This window comes from Rhinolophus hipposideros (genome assembly GCF_964194185.1).
Source record: "Rhinolophus hipposideros genome assembly, chromosome: 12".
NCBI lineage: Eukaryota > Metazoa > Chordata > Mammalia > Chiroptera > Rhinolophidae > Rhinolophus > Rhinolophus hipposideros.
In genome coordinates this window covers 11,740,525-11,754,427 of record NC_138058.1, presented here as the reverse complement: position 1 = coordinate 11,754,427, position 13,903 = coordinate 11,740,525, and the positions used below count along the sequence as shown (strand labels likewise).

General features: G+C 51.5%; 1 protein-coding gene across 8 annotated transcripts in view; it reads left to right on the top strand.

Annotated features, from left to right (window-relative positions):
* Positions 1-511: 511 nt before the first annotated feature.
* Positions 512-13,903, top strand: part of INPP4A (inositol polyphosphate-4-phosphatase type I A) — a 109,320-nt gene continuing 95,928 nt past the window's right edge. For 7 of the 8 annotated variants that reach the window (XM_081068495.1, XM_081068492.1, XM_081068494.1 and 4 more), the window contains exon 1: positions 512-651. The gene's annotated coding sequence lies outside the window, so the exon portion shown is untranslated. Of the gene's footprint in view, positions 652-1,122; positions 1,216-13,903 lie in introns of those variants that run through there. The other variant, XM_081068489.1, reaches the window with a different exon arrangement.

Below are 13,903 nucleotides of genomic sequence, written 5' to 3'. Positions count from 1 at the left end.
TATCTGCATGTTCGCAGTTTGTTGTTAATTTTGCGTGTTTCTAGGTTGAGAGTGTTGCGTTTCCAAACATCTCCCAGGGATTGCGTGCACCTGCACCACAGGCGGCGCGCTCACTCTGCGGGCAAAAGGCGGAGCGTGTCCCCGGGTGGCAGCTCTCCTACGGAACCGTCTTCCCTGGGGACATGTCAGGGCCTCAGGAGCCTCAGTTACGTGCAGAGGTCCAAGCCCGCGGAGGCGGTTCAGTCCCCGCCGGGCGTGGGGTCTCGCGGGAACCCAGCAGCAGGATTCAGAAGTCCGTCTCGGAGGCGGACCCGGCGGGGCGCATGCGCGGCGAGGGGCGGGGCGGGGCGGGGCGAGCGGGGCGGGGCGGGGCGAGCGGGGCGGGGCGGGGCGGGGCGAGCGGGGCGGGGCGGGGCGGGGCCGCGCGGCCTCCTCAGCGGTGGAGACGCAGGGGCTTCGGGCTGCGGCTGCTCGGCGGCCGGGGTGGGCGCCGCGGGCCGGGGCGAGAGGACCAGCGTCTGGAGCCGGGCCGGAGCCCGCGACTTGGCGGCTCAGCGGCGGCGCTGCAGCTGCGGGGCTCGGGCGCGCGGCCCGCAGGAACGAGGACGGCGGGGCAGCCCGGCGCGGGCGCCGCGGGTCGGGGCGCGGCAGGTAGGCGGGCGGGCGGGCAGGTGGGCCTGGGGGCGGCGGGCCGGGCGCGACGGAGCCGGCCCCGGGATGCCCCCGGCGGCGCATCCCGACAGCCCGTGCGCCGGTGCGGACGGCGCCGCGGTTGTCATGGAAATCTGCGGCGTAGCGGTGCAGTCGCGGTTGCATCTGCGGAGGTCTGTCCGGCCCTGCGCGCCGGGCGGAGGGAGCGGGACGCGGGACGCGGCGCCCCGGGCCGGTCGGCGCCTGCCCGGTGCGTCCAGGGCGGGTCTGGCGCCTCCAGATGCCGAAGGCCCCGCGGTGTTTCGGGTGTCAACATCCCGGGTAAAAATAAACGTGCCGCTCAGTGTGGGAAGTCTGCCGTCCATCCTCGCAGCCCGGCACCGCGCTGCCGGCCCCCTGGCCCCTGGCAGCATTTCTGGCATCTTTGCATTTTTTTGTTTCTTTCTGGCTTTGCTAGTCAATGCATTGAGGCCTGAGACATTTGCAGGGAGCTATGACCCTCTCTTGAACAGCCAATCATGAAAGTGTAGGCCACGGAAGACCGAAACACTCCAAATGTCAAAGGTACATTTATGTCTTTGTGGGCTCCGCGTTCCCTCCCCCGTGTCGCCTGCCCTCTGACATTACATAATGGTGTGTTCCTCCTGCCCGAGTTCGTCTGTAATGACAGATCGTGAAAGTATTCCTCTGGGTGAGAAATAATCAGAGGCCGTGGTAAAGCCCATCTCCTTGCCTTTTGCCTTGCCTGTGAATGTGTGTGTGTGTGGGGGGGCACCGTAGGAGGAGAGTTTGATTGGTCACCTGCCCCTTGGGCATCTAAACCAAGGGAAGGGGCTGGGGTGGCGGTTTGAATGTTGCAGTGAGGTTCTGCTTGATTTGTCCCCGTTCACGATGGTTTGTGTGGACTGTGGGCAAGCTAGTGAGGTGGGGACAGACGGGCGGACTTGGGTGTGAATCCTAGACCGCCACTTGCTAACTGTGGTTCTGAATTTTCTCATCTCTGAAAGGTGAGAACAGAACCTACTTTGCTGAGTGTCTTTGCAATCTAGATGCTGTAGGCATTGGTTATGCACGTAGCATAGCTGTAGGTTGGCCTAGAATGCAGCCTCATTTTTCTTTGGTTGAAAATAGGCTTTCTTTAGCAGGACTTTTGTCTTTGGATCTAGCCTAGCACCTTTGCTTTGGGGGTTCTTTGAAGAAATGATTAATCCTGGAAGATTGAATGTATTGGTTTGTTTGAAGAAAGATGAGTGATGCTGTCCACTTGGGAAGGTCACTGTGGTCGTCCACTGAAATGGCCTAGAAGCCGTGACACCCCAGGTCAATGAACGCACCTTACACCCCAATCTGTGGCAGTGTTGTTTGTGAACAAAGCCCCACAAGGCGTGCCCTGCTTTGTCTTGTAAACACATCTGTAGCAACAAGCCAGAGTTACAGGGGTGGTTTGCCCTGAAGATAGGGCTTAAATGAATGGGTGCCAGACAGATTCAAAGAGAAAGGACGGCTGTGTTTCTATGGAACTGAGACAGAATTAGCCATACTAATTCTAGTAGATACTTTATTTATCTAGCTACTCTTCACTTGCCTAATGCTGTCTCAGAGTGTTCATCTGCTCAGGTACAAGTCCTATGTTCCAACTAGAGTCGAAGTCGAGGGGACACAGTTTATCCCATTGTTTTGGAAACTGGGTATTTTGTCATATCGCTGTTATACTGAATATTAGGATCTTTAAACAACAAATCACTTTAAGGAAAAGATGAAATAATATACATGAGCGTTAGTTGTGAACTGTAAAGCATCAGAGACAGGAGGTATGAGGACAGAACTGTTGACCCTGTGAGTCCCATTAGCCACCTGCTGACCTGGGAGCATTCTTTTCAGCCAGCAAATCTGCAAATGCACCAGAGGAATGGAATGGGAAGAGGTGTGGGATCACCTGATCCCCAACCCGTACCCCGTGGCTTAACATCTCCAGAATCCAGTAAGACAGAGTGGAGGGGTGGAGGGGGAGACTTGGGACCAAGACTGTTTTAATCCTGGTTTCTTATGGAAAACTCCTTTATAGGTTACACATTCCAGGCAAATCCCCATAGCATCCTCAGCTTCTCATAGTGTCGGGATGCTTTGGCTATGACCAAGGGTCAAAAAAAAAAACCCAGCACAAATCTGCAATGAAGGAGGCTTAATTATGTCGGTTTGTCTTTTGTGGAACTTGATTAATGCGCTGGTCTTCAGAGATCCTTCAAAACAGTGTGTTCCAGTGTCCTGGACCAGAAGTCCTGTGAAGAGAGAATATTCTGGGGAGACCAACATTAGCACCAGGGCAGCCCACTTCATTTTGTCTCTCTGTGCTTTTAAGGAAAATGCCATCATGAACTTATCCCCCTATAGGAATTTACCTATATTTCATACATATGCACACCTTGCTCTCTTTAAATTTTCTTTGTTTTGGAGCAGCCATCTTAGTGTGTCTCAGTCCCGTTCACTGGGCACGTCGAGTTTGATCCCTTGATTAAGGTGGTGTCTGCCAGGCTCCCTCACAGAAAAGTTACCATTCCGCTTCGTCATGAATACGTATCTCGTAGGGAGATAACTTGAGACGATGTAAATATACGTACCTTTGACTCCTCATACTTTCACCACTAGGTCTAGATTCCATTGATGATTCTCACCCGAGTCAGTTATGATGCTAGTTGACAGATGGTGATTTTCCAGTTTCATGTTTCTTTCTATACTTACTGGAATCGTACCGAAAGGAAGAACTTTCCTTTCCCTTCTTTGATTCACATCTCTGCACTCATGAATTCCTGCTTCACGCAGTAGGTTATCGTGTCACTCTCATTCATTTTGTTGCTTAAATTGTCCCAGGCTTGACCCGCAGGAGCGGCGTCACGTTGGCTTTCAGGTCCTCTTGATGTGTCCTGATCACTCTCTGAAGGCTTCTTTGTGGCACATAACCTTCAAGACTCAGTCTGTACTTTCCAGCCCTGGAATCAGCCATTTCACTAAAGAGTCCTGGTCCCTTTCAGTGGAGAATGGTATTTAAAAAACCAAGATTGGGATGCAAGGTATGTGCATGGCTACTGGGGTGTCACTGCTTCTAGGCCATTTCAGTGGACAATTGTTCTCATCATTAGCATAAATGTAGACATGATATACAAGATTTCCTCTCATTAGCTTTTTAAATTTAATGCTGTGCCTGGAGATCTATATGTACTGACATGAAGAGTTTGCCTTTTTTGGTCTGTATTCCAGAGTATGGATGAACCATAACGTAACTGTCCTTTATTGATGGACATTTAGGTTGTTTCCAATTTTATGCTCTAAAAATAGTGTGGAGTCTGTGAACCGTACCATTCTTAACACTCACAAATATCTCAGTCTCCTAGATGCCTCGAAGTAGAATTTCTGGGTCTAAGACTAATTTTCAGTTGATAGTTTTGCCAAGTTGCCCCCTACCCCCACTGCCAAGAGGCTATCAGATTGTACTCCTTTCATTAGTATGAAACTGACTTTTCCCCTTTCATTCAACCGACACTGAAGAGTATCGATCTTATTATGTTTTGCCAACCTAATGGATAAAGAAGACGTTATTGTTTTAATTACATTTCCCAACTTACCCAACATATTGAAAACCTTTTCTTGCTAGCTTATATTTTAGCTTCTGTGAATTACCTATTCCTAACCTTTGCTCATTTTTTCTTATTAGATTGTTCTTCTTTATCCTACTGGACTGTGGAAGTTACTGTAACTTTGGACTTTATTGTCAGCAGCCTTAGAAGTTTCCTTTAAGAGTGATGTATGTTTATCCTAAAGGAGAAGGACCATTTTCTGAGCACCCCTACATTCCAGGCCCCGCAGGGTCCATGCGCGTCTTCTGGGGAAATCCCAGTGAGTAGGGGAGCCGGGGTATTGAGGACGGGTATTGAGGACGCCAGGGTGAGTCGTGGTTAAGGCACCCCCTCAGGGTGGTTGTGAGCGAGTGGTTGAACTGGGCTTCAAACCTAGGTCTGTCTGGATTTAGTGTCATTTCCAGTGAATCCCTTAGCCTCCTTCTCAGGATGTTAAAAGTCATGCCGTGCTTCATGGAGCAATGTTGGGATGAAAATGAATCCTCTTGAGTCTCCAGTAGCAACAATTTATATTTTCGGTATTTTAATTTATAAGCAAGAACTTTTTTTACTCAGTCCTGCTCGCTGAGTGTACACATCTTTCAAACCATTTATTTTATTCCTGGAACTTGTGGGCTCTGGAGCTGAGCCGCCTGTGAGCCCCCAACTAGCTGTGTGACTTTGGGCAAGTAGCTTGACCTTTCTGTGCCTCTGTTTTCTCCTCGCAAACCAGGCTGCTGGTGGTAGCCACCCCATAGGCTTGTGTGGGGGTAAGATGAGTCAGTAGACGGTAAGTGCTTGGAGTGACACCTGGCGTCTGCGGAGCTCTCAGGGACGGCAGCTGTTCCAAGGAGTTCACGTACAGAACAGGTGCAGGCAGCCTTTTCTCTGTGGGTTTAATCTCTAACCCTCCTTTTCATCATAACCTGGCTGAGGTGCAGGAAACCGTCTGTGGTCTCTGCACACTCTGGGCTCATGGCCGGTCCCGGTCCCGCCAGCTGGTGGCCCATGGCCCCTAACCTGGGGCAGGTAAGACACGGCAGGCCTTTCCATATGGAGTCTGTTCACTGAGGTTTGCCTGATAAAGGCCTCAGAAGCAGGTAGCACCCAGTGGGGGAGGGTCATGTTATGGTGATAAAAATGAGGTGTCTATTTTCTGGAATAGGTCAGGAAGACAGAGGGGTGTCCTCTGGTTTCCAGGAGGCGGGTAGGGGACCTCTGGAGGAGGAAAGCGTTCACCTCCTCCCAGCTCCGTTCCTGGGACCCTGTCTGAGCCCTTTCCCTCAGGCACCTGGCCATTCTCCTGACCTGGATCCTGCACGCTGCTCCTGTTGCCCTTACGAGGCAGGGTTCTGGGCCTCTGAAGCCCGTCCTCTCTTCCCGCTCGCTCGCTGCCCGTGTCTCCACCACAGCCCATCAGCTGGTACCAGCTGCTGTTAACAGGAGCTGGCCGGGAATGTGTATTCACTCTGGGGTGTGGAACTCTTCCCTTCCCTCTCCTGTGTTGCTTGCCTTTCCAGTGGTGGATTCTCTAACCTATTAGATTCTCTAACCTATTATCCCCAGATGTATTCCAGCCGTGTAAAGCGAATATATAGTTAGGCAGGTGGGTGCTTCTGGGGAATGGCATCCTCTGAGGAGACAGGGAAGCCTAGTTTGGGCGTCTCCCTGGATGACAGGGTGTGTCAGTTGGGGTGCTTTGGGCTGCCAAGTAAACGATAACATTTATTATCGCACAGCACGAGCGTCCCATTGTGTCAGCAGTTCTGCAGTTTCAGCAAAGACCTAGATGCTTCTCCTCTCTGCACCCATCACTGCTGGTTTCATCCAGGGTCCATCTCCTCATGATTACGAGATGGTCCTTAGGGCCAGTGGGACTGACAGGAACAGGAGCAGGGAACCACACACGCCAGCCTGTCTCCAGCCGGTGACTACCGGTCCTCCGTTCGGCTGTGGAGCAGTGAGGACCGAGAACTGAGGCTGTGAGCGTGGTGTGTGCTGATGGCCTTAGAAGTGTCCCTCCGTGTGGTCCCCAGATCAGCAGTGGCAGCTCAGGCCCCGCCCTCCATCAGGACCTCGGCTGGGGCCCAGATCGGTTCACAAGCCCTCAGGTGATTCTGATGCAAGGGCACCTGGGAGAAGTACTGTGATCAAGATCCCAGCCAATCCTCGGCTGGAGATGGGACTCACTGGCTTTCCCTGAATCCAGAGAAGACAGTCCCCGGGTAGGAAGAAGGGAGAGTGAGCGGTGAGTCGTCAGCCACAGTGTGAACTGAGAAGTGTTTAAGGAGCCTGCGGGCAGCTTTGCTCTCCTGGTGCCCGGTTTACTGGCCCAGTCGTTTCCCAGCTCTACGGCCTGTGGCCTGTCCAGCTCCTTGGAGGGAGGCCCACATCCTCCTGCCGGGCTCTGTGCTTCCTTAAAGGGAGCCGTGTTGTTGACAAGCTGTCCGGCCCAGGTCTGGCCTGCGATTCCCTTTCGAAGCCATTCCCAAAGTGTGTGCAGATGCCTAAAGTTTGTATATACTCTGGTCCTCCTTGCTCAGTCAGAACAGAATCCAGACAATACTGTTAGCAGGGGCTTGAGAAATGCTGACGGAATTGGCCGAAGGGACTACTTTCAGTGGCAGTTTGTTGCTCTCTCTGGCTTTGCCCAGAACGAACAGCTTTATTGTCCCCTTTCGCAAGTCGAATAGCTCCAACTTTATGTCTGGGTGAAGTAAAATAGCCACCCTCATGGTGTAATTTGTGAGATCAAAATAGCCCACTGTTCCAAATTTTTCGTGGAACTAGTGAGCTGAGGTATTTCTAGATTTTCTTGACTTTCCGAGGTTCATGTCCAATCCATAAAAAACACAGTTAGGAAGTCTGGCACGGAGCTGTATGTGCCAGGTTGGTGCTAATTACTGCGGAAGGACAGCTCCTGGGGGGTGGGCCAGAAGGTTTTTTCCAGTGGCAGTGGTTTCTGCAGTCCATTTGAGGTTGTAACCAGCACTTAACATTTTTTTTAAATAAAATGGAAAATATCCAAGTATAGTTTTTGTAAGAAGGGTAAGCATTTTTTTTGAGAAAACATGTATACATATGGGGTCTTTTCCTGGGGAGAGGGCCTGTGACTCACCATAGCCCGAGAAGCACTGGTTTAAAATGAGAGGGGTCTTTTAGTGGGGTGGGCCCGGGGGAGTGGAGCTGAGGCCACGAGCACAGTAGGAAGAAAGGCCTAACCTGTCTGCTCCTGCTCTGGTTTATTGTCTGGGTGTTTGATCCCCTGGGCCAGATCCTGCCGATGATGGTGGGGGTCCTTAGCATGGCCACCCTAAGTGATGGGGGCTATGGCAGGGAGCGAGTGGTTAGTTTGTCAGAGGTTTAAAATTTAACTCTGGATGCCTGACCCATTCTTCTCCTAACAGGGCAGATCAGCAGGCCTCTACCTATGGAGAGAGGGGGAGGGGCGGGAGAAGGGGAGAGGCTGGGGGAAGAAAGGGGGGAGGGGAACAGCAGAGAGGGGAGGGGAGGGGAAAGGGGGAAAATGATAAATATCTGATCCCATTGAAACCACTGCTGCCTGTGATTCCTTCCAGTAATTCTTTGTGTCTTAACAGTGATGGGACAACTCCCAAGTCACCTTGGCTGTCTTTGGGACAGGTGTGACATGCGTTCCGTCATGCAGGTGTTAGTCTGGTTTTTGTCACAAAGCACATGCAGTCATGTCTTTGGGGTGTTTGTGTCTGTGTTTTTAAGGGGGCAAGTTGGACTGTGGAAAGAAAAAAATGCTGGATGTGAACCTGAACCAACTTTCTCATCTGTGAAATGGGAAAGTGCCCGCCCACGGGGTCATGCGGATTAAATAATACAAGCGGTGGAGATCTGTGCCTGCCAAGCTCCGGCTGGTGCAGGTGGGAATCTGTCTGGCAGGAGGCTGTGTCTCTTCCTCGGCTTTACAGTCTTAACAGCTCTGTTTTTCCCACAGGGCTCTATTTAAAACAAATGGATTCAAAAGGCTGGGTACGTGCCATCTCTGACTCCTGCCCAGGGCACTTCTGAGGGGAAATGTTGCAGATGAAGGGGGTTCTGATAGGCGGGGGCCCTCCAGCAAAGGTCAGAGGAGCAGGATGTGGGCTGAAGTGGAAGAGGGAAGTGGGAGGGGCCTGGCTCCTAAACTTTTTGGTCAGGTGGTCACTAACCCAGCTAAATCTTCTACTGACACTTTTTTTTTAAGGACATAGAAACTGTGATTGTGTGTGGTGGAATGTTTATTTTCACATTTCTTATTCATTGCTTTGACAGTGTTCTGCATACACAGTTGTTAAACAAAATGATGTCCTTACACAACCGGATGATAATCAAATGGCCAATAAAATGGAATAATTGACAGAGCTGTGTGCCAAGAAATATCAGGCTACCCCAGAATGTGCCAAACGTTGTTCCTCCTGTGGAATGGAAGAGGAGAGGGAGGTGGGTGAATGGATTGGCCTTCGGGAAACACCCCGCTGGTGGACAGTGTCCACCTCAGGCGGCAGAGGAGGGCATGTCTGGATGTTGGCCCTAACTTGTGGCGACTTGGTGAAGTCACACCCAAATCTCACGCCCCCTTCTGGAACCTCACCTCCTCCTTCCTGTGAGTCCCTTCCGTTCTTCCTTCCTCAGCCCCCAGTGGAGCACTCAAGGGGAGTTGTGATGGTGCTGAGGGCTGATGGGTGACGTGTTGTGTGTTCCTGCTGTAGTGGCTTTGGGTGCCATGCACACACACGGTTCTGTTTAGGGAAGTGCTTCTTTCGCCCATGGCCTTGAGAGTCAAACCGCTGCCTCTTTACTCTTTCGCTTTCTCTCCCCTCTGCAATGATTCAGCAGTGGCTTGCTCCAGTAAGGAAACTTGGTGTCAGGGGCCCCAGGGGACCCCAGATATGTCCATGGAGATTGAAGCTGCTTATGTATCATGAAAGCAGACTCTTCCTGGTCCAGGTGGAACAGCCGCTGCCTTTCCCTGTGCCCCGTCCCCATATCCCTCCTATGACGTCCTTTGCAGGCAGTCCCGCTGTACAGCTACAGGTTTTGTGTTGAAGCCCAAATCCTTGTCATTTGCCCATGGGCTCATGGAGACCACTTGACTCCCGATTCTTTCCCCCGATGATTTCTGCACAGTTGTTGTCCGGTTCACATCTGGTCTCTCTTCCTGGCAGCTTGACATCCTTTCTGACTTCCCCACTTAACCTCTCTCTGACCTCCTTTTACTCTATTTTTGACCTGTGTTGATTCCTGTTAGTCCTTCCTTACCTTTTACATAAAGGGTACATGGATTTAAAGTTACCAGTAAAAGCATAAACTGGTTTAAAAAACAAGGAAAGAGCTTCAAATAGATACAACTATCGTGTGGCCCCTTCAAGAATTGCGTATCTCAGGGCTCCTTCGCTAATGACTCTCACCCTCTTCATCCGGGATCTTTCTCCTGATGCCCAGCACAGCCCATGAGAACAGGCACCGGTGCCAAGTCCTGCACACAGTCCGCGTCCGACCAGCCATTGCCCAGGACACGTGTTTTATCATTTTATAGTGATTATTGTTATAGGTGCCTGCGAACCACGTGGCATTTATCGGAGGGAAGAAGATCTTTGCATTTTGTGTCAACCTAATTATTTAAGCATTCTTTAGTGAGCCAGGTGTCTTCCCCAAGCTAGGTATTAACGCCGGTGGGGGACGAGAGAAGAAAAGCCACAGATGGGTTGCAAAGCAGTGAGGGGTCTCTGCACAGTTGTTCGACTGGCTCGAGAGAAAGTCTGCTCTCGTGACCGCGGTGCCACTCGTGTGCCCACTCGGTTGTTAAGAAGCATCCAGGTTGTAAGTTAATCTCCATCACTTTCTAACCTGGGTCGACACTGGCCTTTTGCACTGGGGACTTGGCTGTTGGGCTGCGTCCCTGTGTGTGCCCAGAGCCGTGCTCTCAGGACCTCAGGCCACCCAGCTGTGTGCAGGTCTGGCCTCGCGACAGCAGCCAGCGCAGCCAGGAGGGTTCTAGGCTGTGGTGGGATGGACTCATTTCAAACATGATTGGGAGAGAGATGATCAGATTCCAGGGCCGTCCTCCCCAGGGCGCTTCTTGGAGCTGGACAGCACAGCATCTGACCGGTGTTACACCCCCACAGGTTGGCTGTTTTGTAAACGGTTACGGATGATATCAGTGTTTGTCGTGGCAACTCGCAGCCCGTGGTTTCAACTGTGAATCTAAGTTAATGCACTAACTGTAATGAATAAAAATGGGCTATTTTTACCTTATAACCTAGAATTGTCTGCACTAAATATGCAAGCCAACCTATTAAATGTTTGGGGCAGTAAACAGGAATTCGGTATATTAAGGCTTTTTGAGCTTGTTACTCAGGCAGGCCTAGAAATAGGATTGGTTAGCTTTTTTAGGATTATAAATGTTGATTATGTTAGTGAGAAACTTTTTGATAAAATAACTCTGTGACAAAGTGAATCCTACTATATTTATAAGGTCTTGTGAGGAAGTAGTCACCCCAGCCTGGAGCCCAGGGCAAATTTGAGAATGCTTTATTTAAGGGTCTGTTTCTTGAAAAATGGGGCTGTTAATGAACTTAAACCTAAAATCGTATACTTCTTTATCCCCAGCTCTCAGCATTCCAGGATGGTGACATTCTCCATCATTGGATATAAGTGGGGAATGGTAAAATTGTTAGGATCAACATTTGGTTGTGTCTAATAGAAAAAATCGGAAGGCAAAGAGGCTTAGTCAAGATAGGCATTTATTTCTCTTTCATGGACTGAGGTCTGTAGGTGAGCAGGAAGAGCTTATGCCCTGCCATCCCCAGGGTGAAACCCCAGGCCTCCTGTCCAGGACGGCGGCCCGAGGTACAGCCAGCTCATAGGCGCTCCAGACACCAGGCTGGAGGAAGGCACACTGCCCAATAACTTCTCTTCAGACTTTGTCCTCAGATCTTGTTGGCAGCAACTGAACCCCTGGCCACACCTAGCTGCAAGGGAGGCGGACAGCCTCCCATGCCAAGTGGGCCAGGGTCCTGGGCCTCTTACTAAGGAGGAAGGGAAGAATGGACATTAGAGGTGGCCAGTTGTGTCTTTCCTGCAAGTTGTTATCTTTTTTGGACGATGAGTTTTTGTGCTTATTGGGAAAATATCGGCAGAGTGTCAGGGGAATTTCTGTGGGGAGACTCCAGGCATGGGCAGCTGACTGAAGACCCACAGCCTTGAGACCTTTCTCACTTTCACGTGTGCCTTCATACTTGAGCCAGAAAGAGGTCACTTGATCCCTTTGTGCCTTAGTTTCCTCATTAAAGGAATAGTAATGGTAGACTTCTAATCTGAATCTCAGGCCTTGCTGAGGCTCACAGACAGAGGTGCTTTTCACCAGTAGGCCCTGGTGTTTCTGGGTGTGTCCAGAAGGGAATGGCTGCCTGGGTGGGAGGATTTCAGGGGAGGGCCTGTGGATGAGATGCCCTGAGTGAGAAGGGGGGTGGAGTAGAGGGCCCCAGGGGAAGCAGATAAGCTTCTCTCCACCATGGCCACTGAGTCTGGTTCATTCTTCCTGCCCTGAGCCCTACAGACAGACTCCTCCCGAGTGTGGGACCTGATAACTAGTCTGCCCTAGGTGTCAGCGAACTTGAACGTGTTCTTTTTGAGGCATTTGCATTTTAAGAAGGATGTGTATACTAGCAATTCCTAACGCCCAAAAAAAGTTTCTGCGGTGGTCGGGTGTCAGACTCAGGAGCAGGTATGGAGAAAAGTTGGGGTCCTCATGTCTGTCAACCACTGAGCATAAGCATTTGTCTGCTGCACATCTGGGTGGAGCTGGCCAGGCCACTGCTCCTGTCACCTTCCCCCACCCACCCCAGTGCCCATGCACACGCCCCACTCACACCGCTAGTGTGCTCACACAACACCCATGTGCTCGCGTGTTCCGTCTGTGCGTGCACTTAACACCTGCCGTTTGCGTGTGTACACACACACGTGCATGCGCGTGCACACACACACACACACCCCTGACAGGCAGTGGCCCCAGGAAGCTGAGCTCCCTGGAGGAGCCATATTGTGCTTCCTGGCTGACGGGACTCCCTGGGAGTTACAGCCATGGACACACATGTATGAATCTTTACAGAGAAAAACTCCCTGATCTCTGCTCCTGAAGTAAGGACACTTCTGATTGTGTTTCTAAAACTCGTGATCAACATTTGCTAACATGTGATAACAATTTTTCCTAGCCTATACAAATTTTTGCCTTCACATTTTAAAAAGCCAGGGATTATCAACTGGTCCCCTCTCACCTTCTCCAGCCCGGGAGGGGCTACTGTGGGGCCGTGGGTGAACACAGCCTCTTTCCTCCGGTGCCGGTGGGAACCATTACTGCCTGAGCTGGTGATTATCTTCTAGGTGGCTCTGCTGTCCAATTCCTTCTCAGTAAAAACATAATTTTTATTTTCACCTGAGAAATATTTTTCTTAAGGGTGGTGACCACTGAACTTAATAGAAATTACTGCCCCTCCCCCCATGGGCGTGCTCTTTGGGACTTGCCTTTCTGTGGGTGGGTATCCAGCCCCAATGAACCAGATGCTGCAGATGTCTTTCAGAGGAAGCATTACGAATGCAGAAAGCGAGGCCCTGGCCAGGAGGGAAGTGGTTTCATCTCACACATTTAGAGGGGAGCCCCTGTCAGTGGGGCATGGCCGGGAGAGACGTGCTGAGAAGGCGGGCGTCCTTGAAAGCATTGCTCCCTGGAAGGTGGCTGTCAGCACACCGTGTGGCCACCTGCCTGGTAACCTTTGCCAGGGACATTGGAGGCACTTGGGAAACATCAGAGTTCAAGGTGGCGACCACCACCAGCCCAGAGACACCCCAGCGTGGCTGGAGCATCTGAGGAGCACAGAATATGGTCCCAGGTCAGGATCAGTGGTGGTCGGGCAGAGCTCTGTCCTCGGGGAATGGTGCTGACTGTGAGGCGGTGGGTGGCCGTCTGGACTGGCCCAGGGGAAGGGGCTACACTGGCTGGACTGGGGCAGGTGCTTGTCCCTAATGTGGACGAACTCGGCCCTCTGCACTCTGACTGCCTGCCTGGGTCTCCTGACCGCCGTGCCCCCTCCCCACGTGAGTGGCCTGAGAGAGGCACAGTCCCCTAGGGGAGTACAGGGACTTTTCTGAGGAGGAAGAGGGTGCCTGCTGGGCACCAGGAGGAAACAGCAGAAAAGTAAAGTAACTGGTGCTGGGCTCCCTGAGGGGCTGGAGTGCTGGGTGCTGTGGGGCTGACTGGCCGAGCCCCAAGCTTGGGAGCCCCTTACCTTCCTTCTTGGTGTGTCTTTCCGGACAGTAGCTCTTTAAGGGTCTGGAGGAACCACTTACGTTAGATTCTGCTTCTGTGTTTTGTGCGGGACGTTGTGTCCCACAATGGCACTCTCTAATGTGAAGATTGTTCTCTGGGGATGTGCATGGGAGTGAACATGGGAGATCTGGGGTGTCATTCATAAGTCTTAAGTGTCCTTCAGAGCAGGGACAATAGCTGCATTTTCTTTGTATCTCTAGAGCATCGCACAGTGCCTGGCACAAAATAGGTGTATAATCAGTGTTTGTTGAGTGAATGAATGAACAGAGCTACTGCGTCATTGTCAGAAGTACAAGAAAAGTCT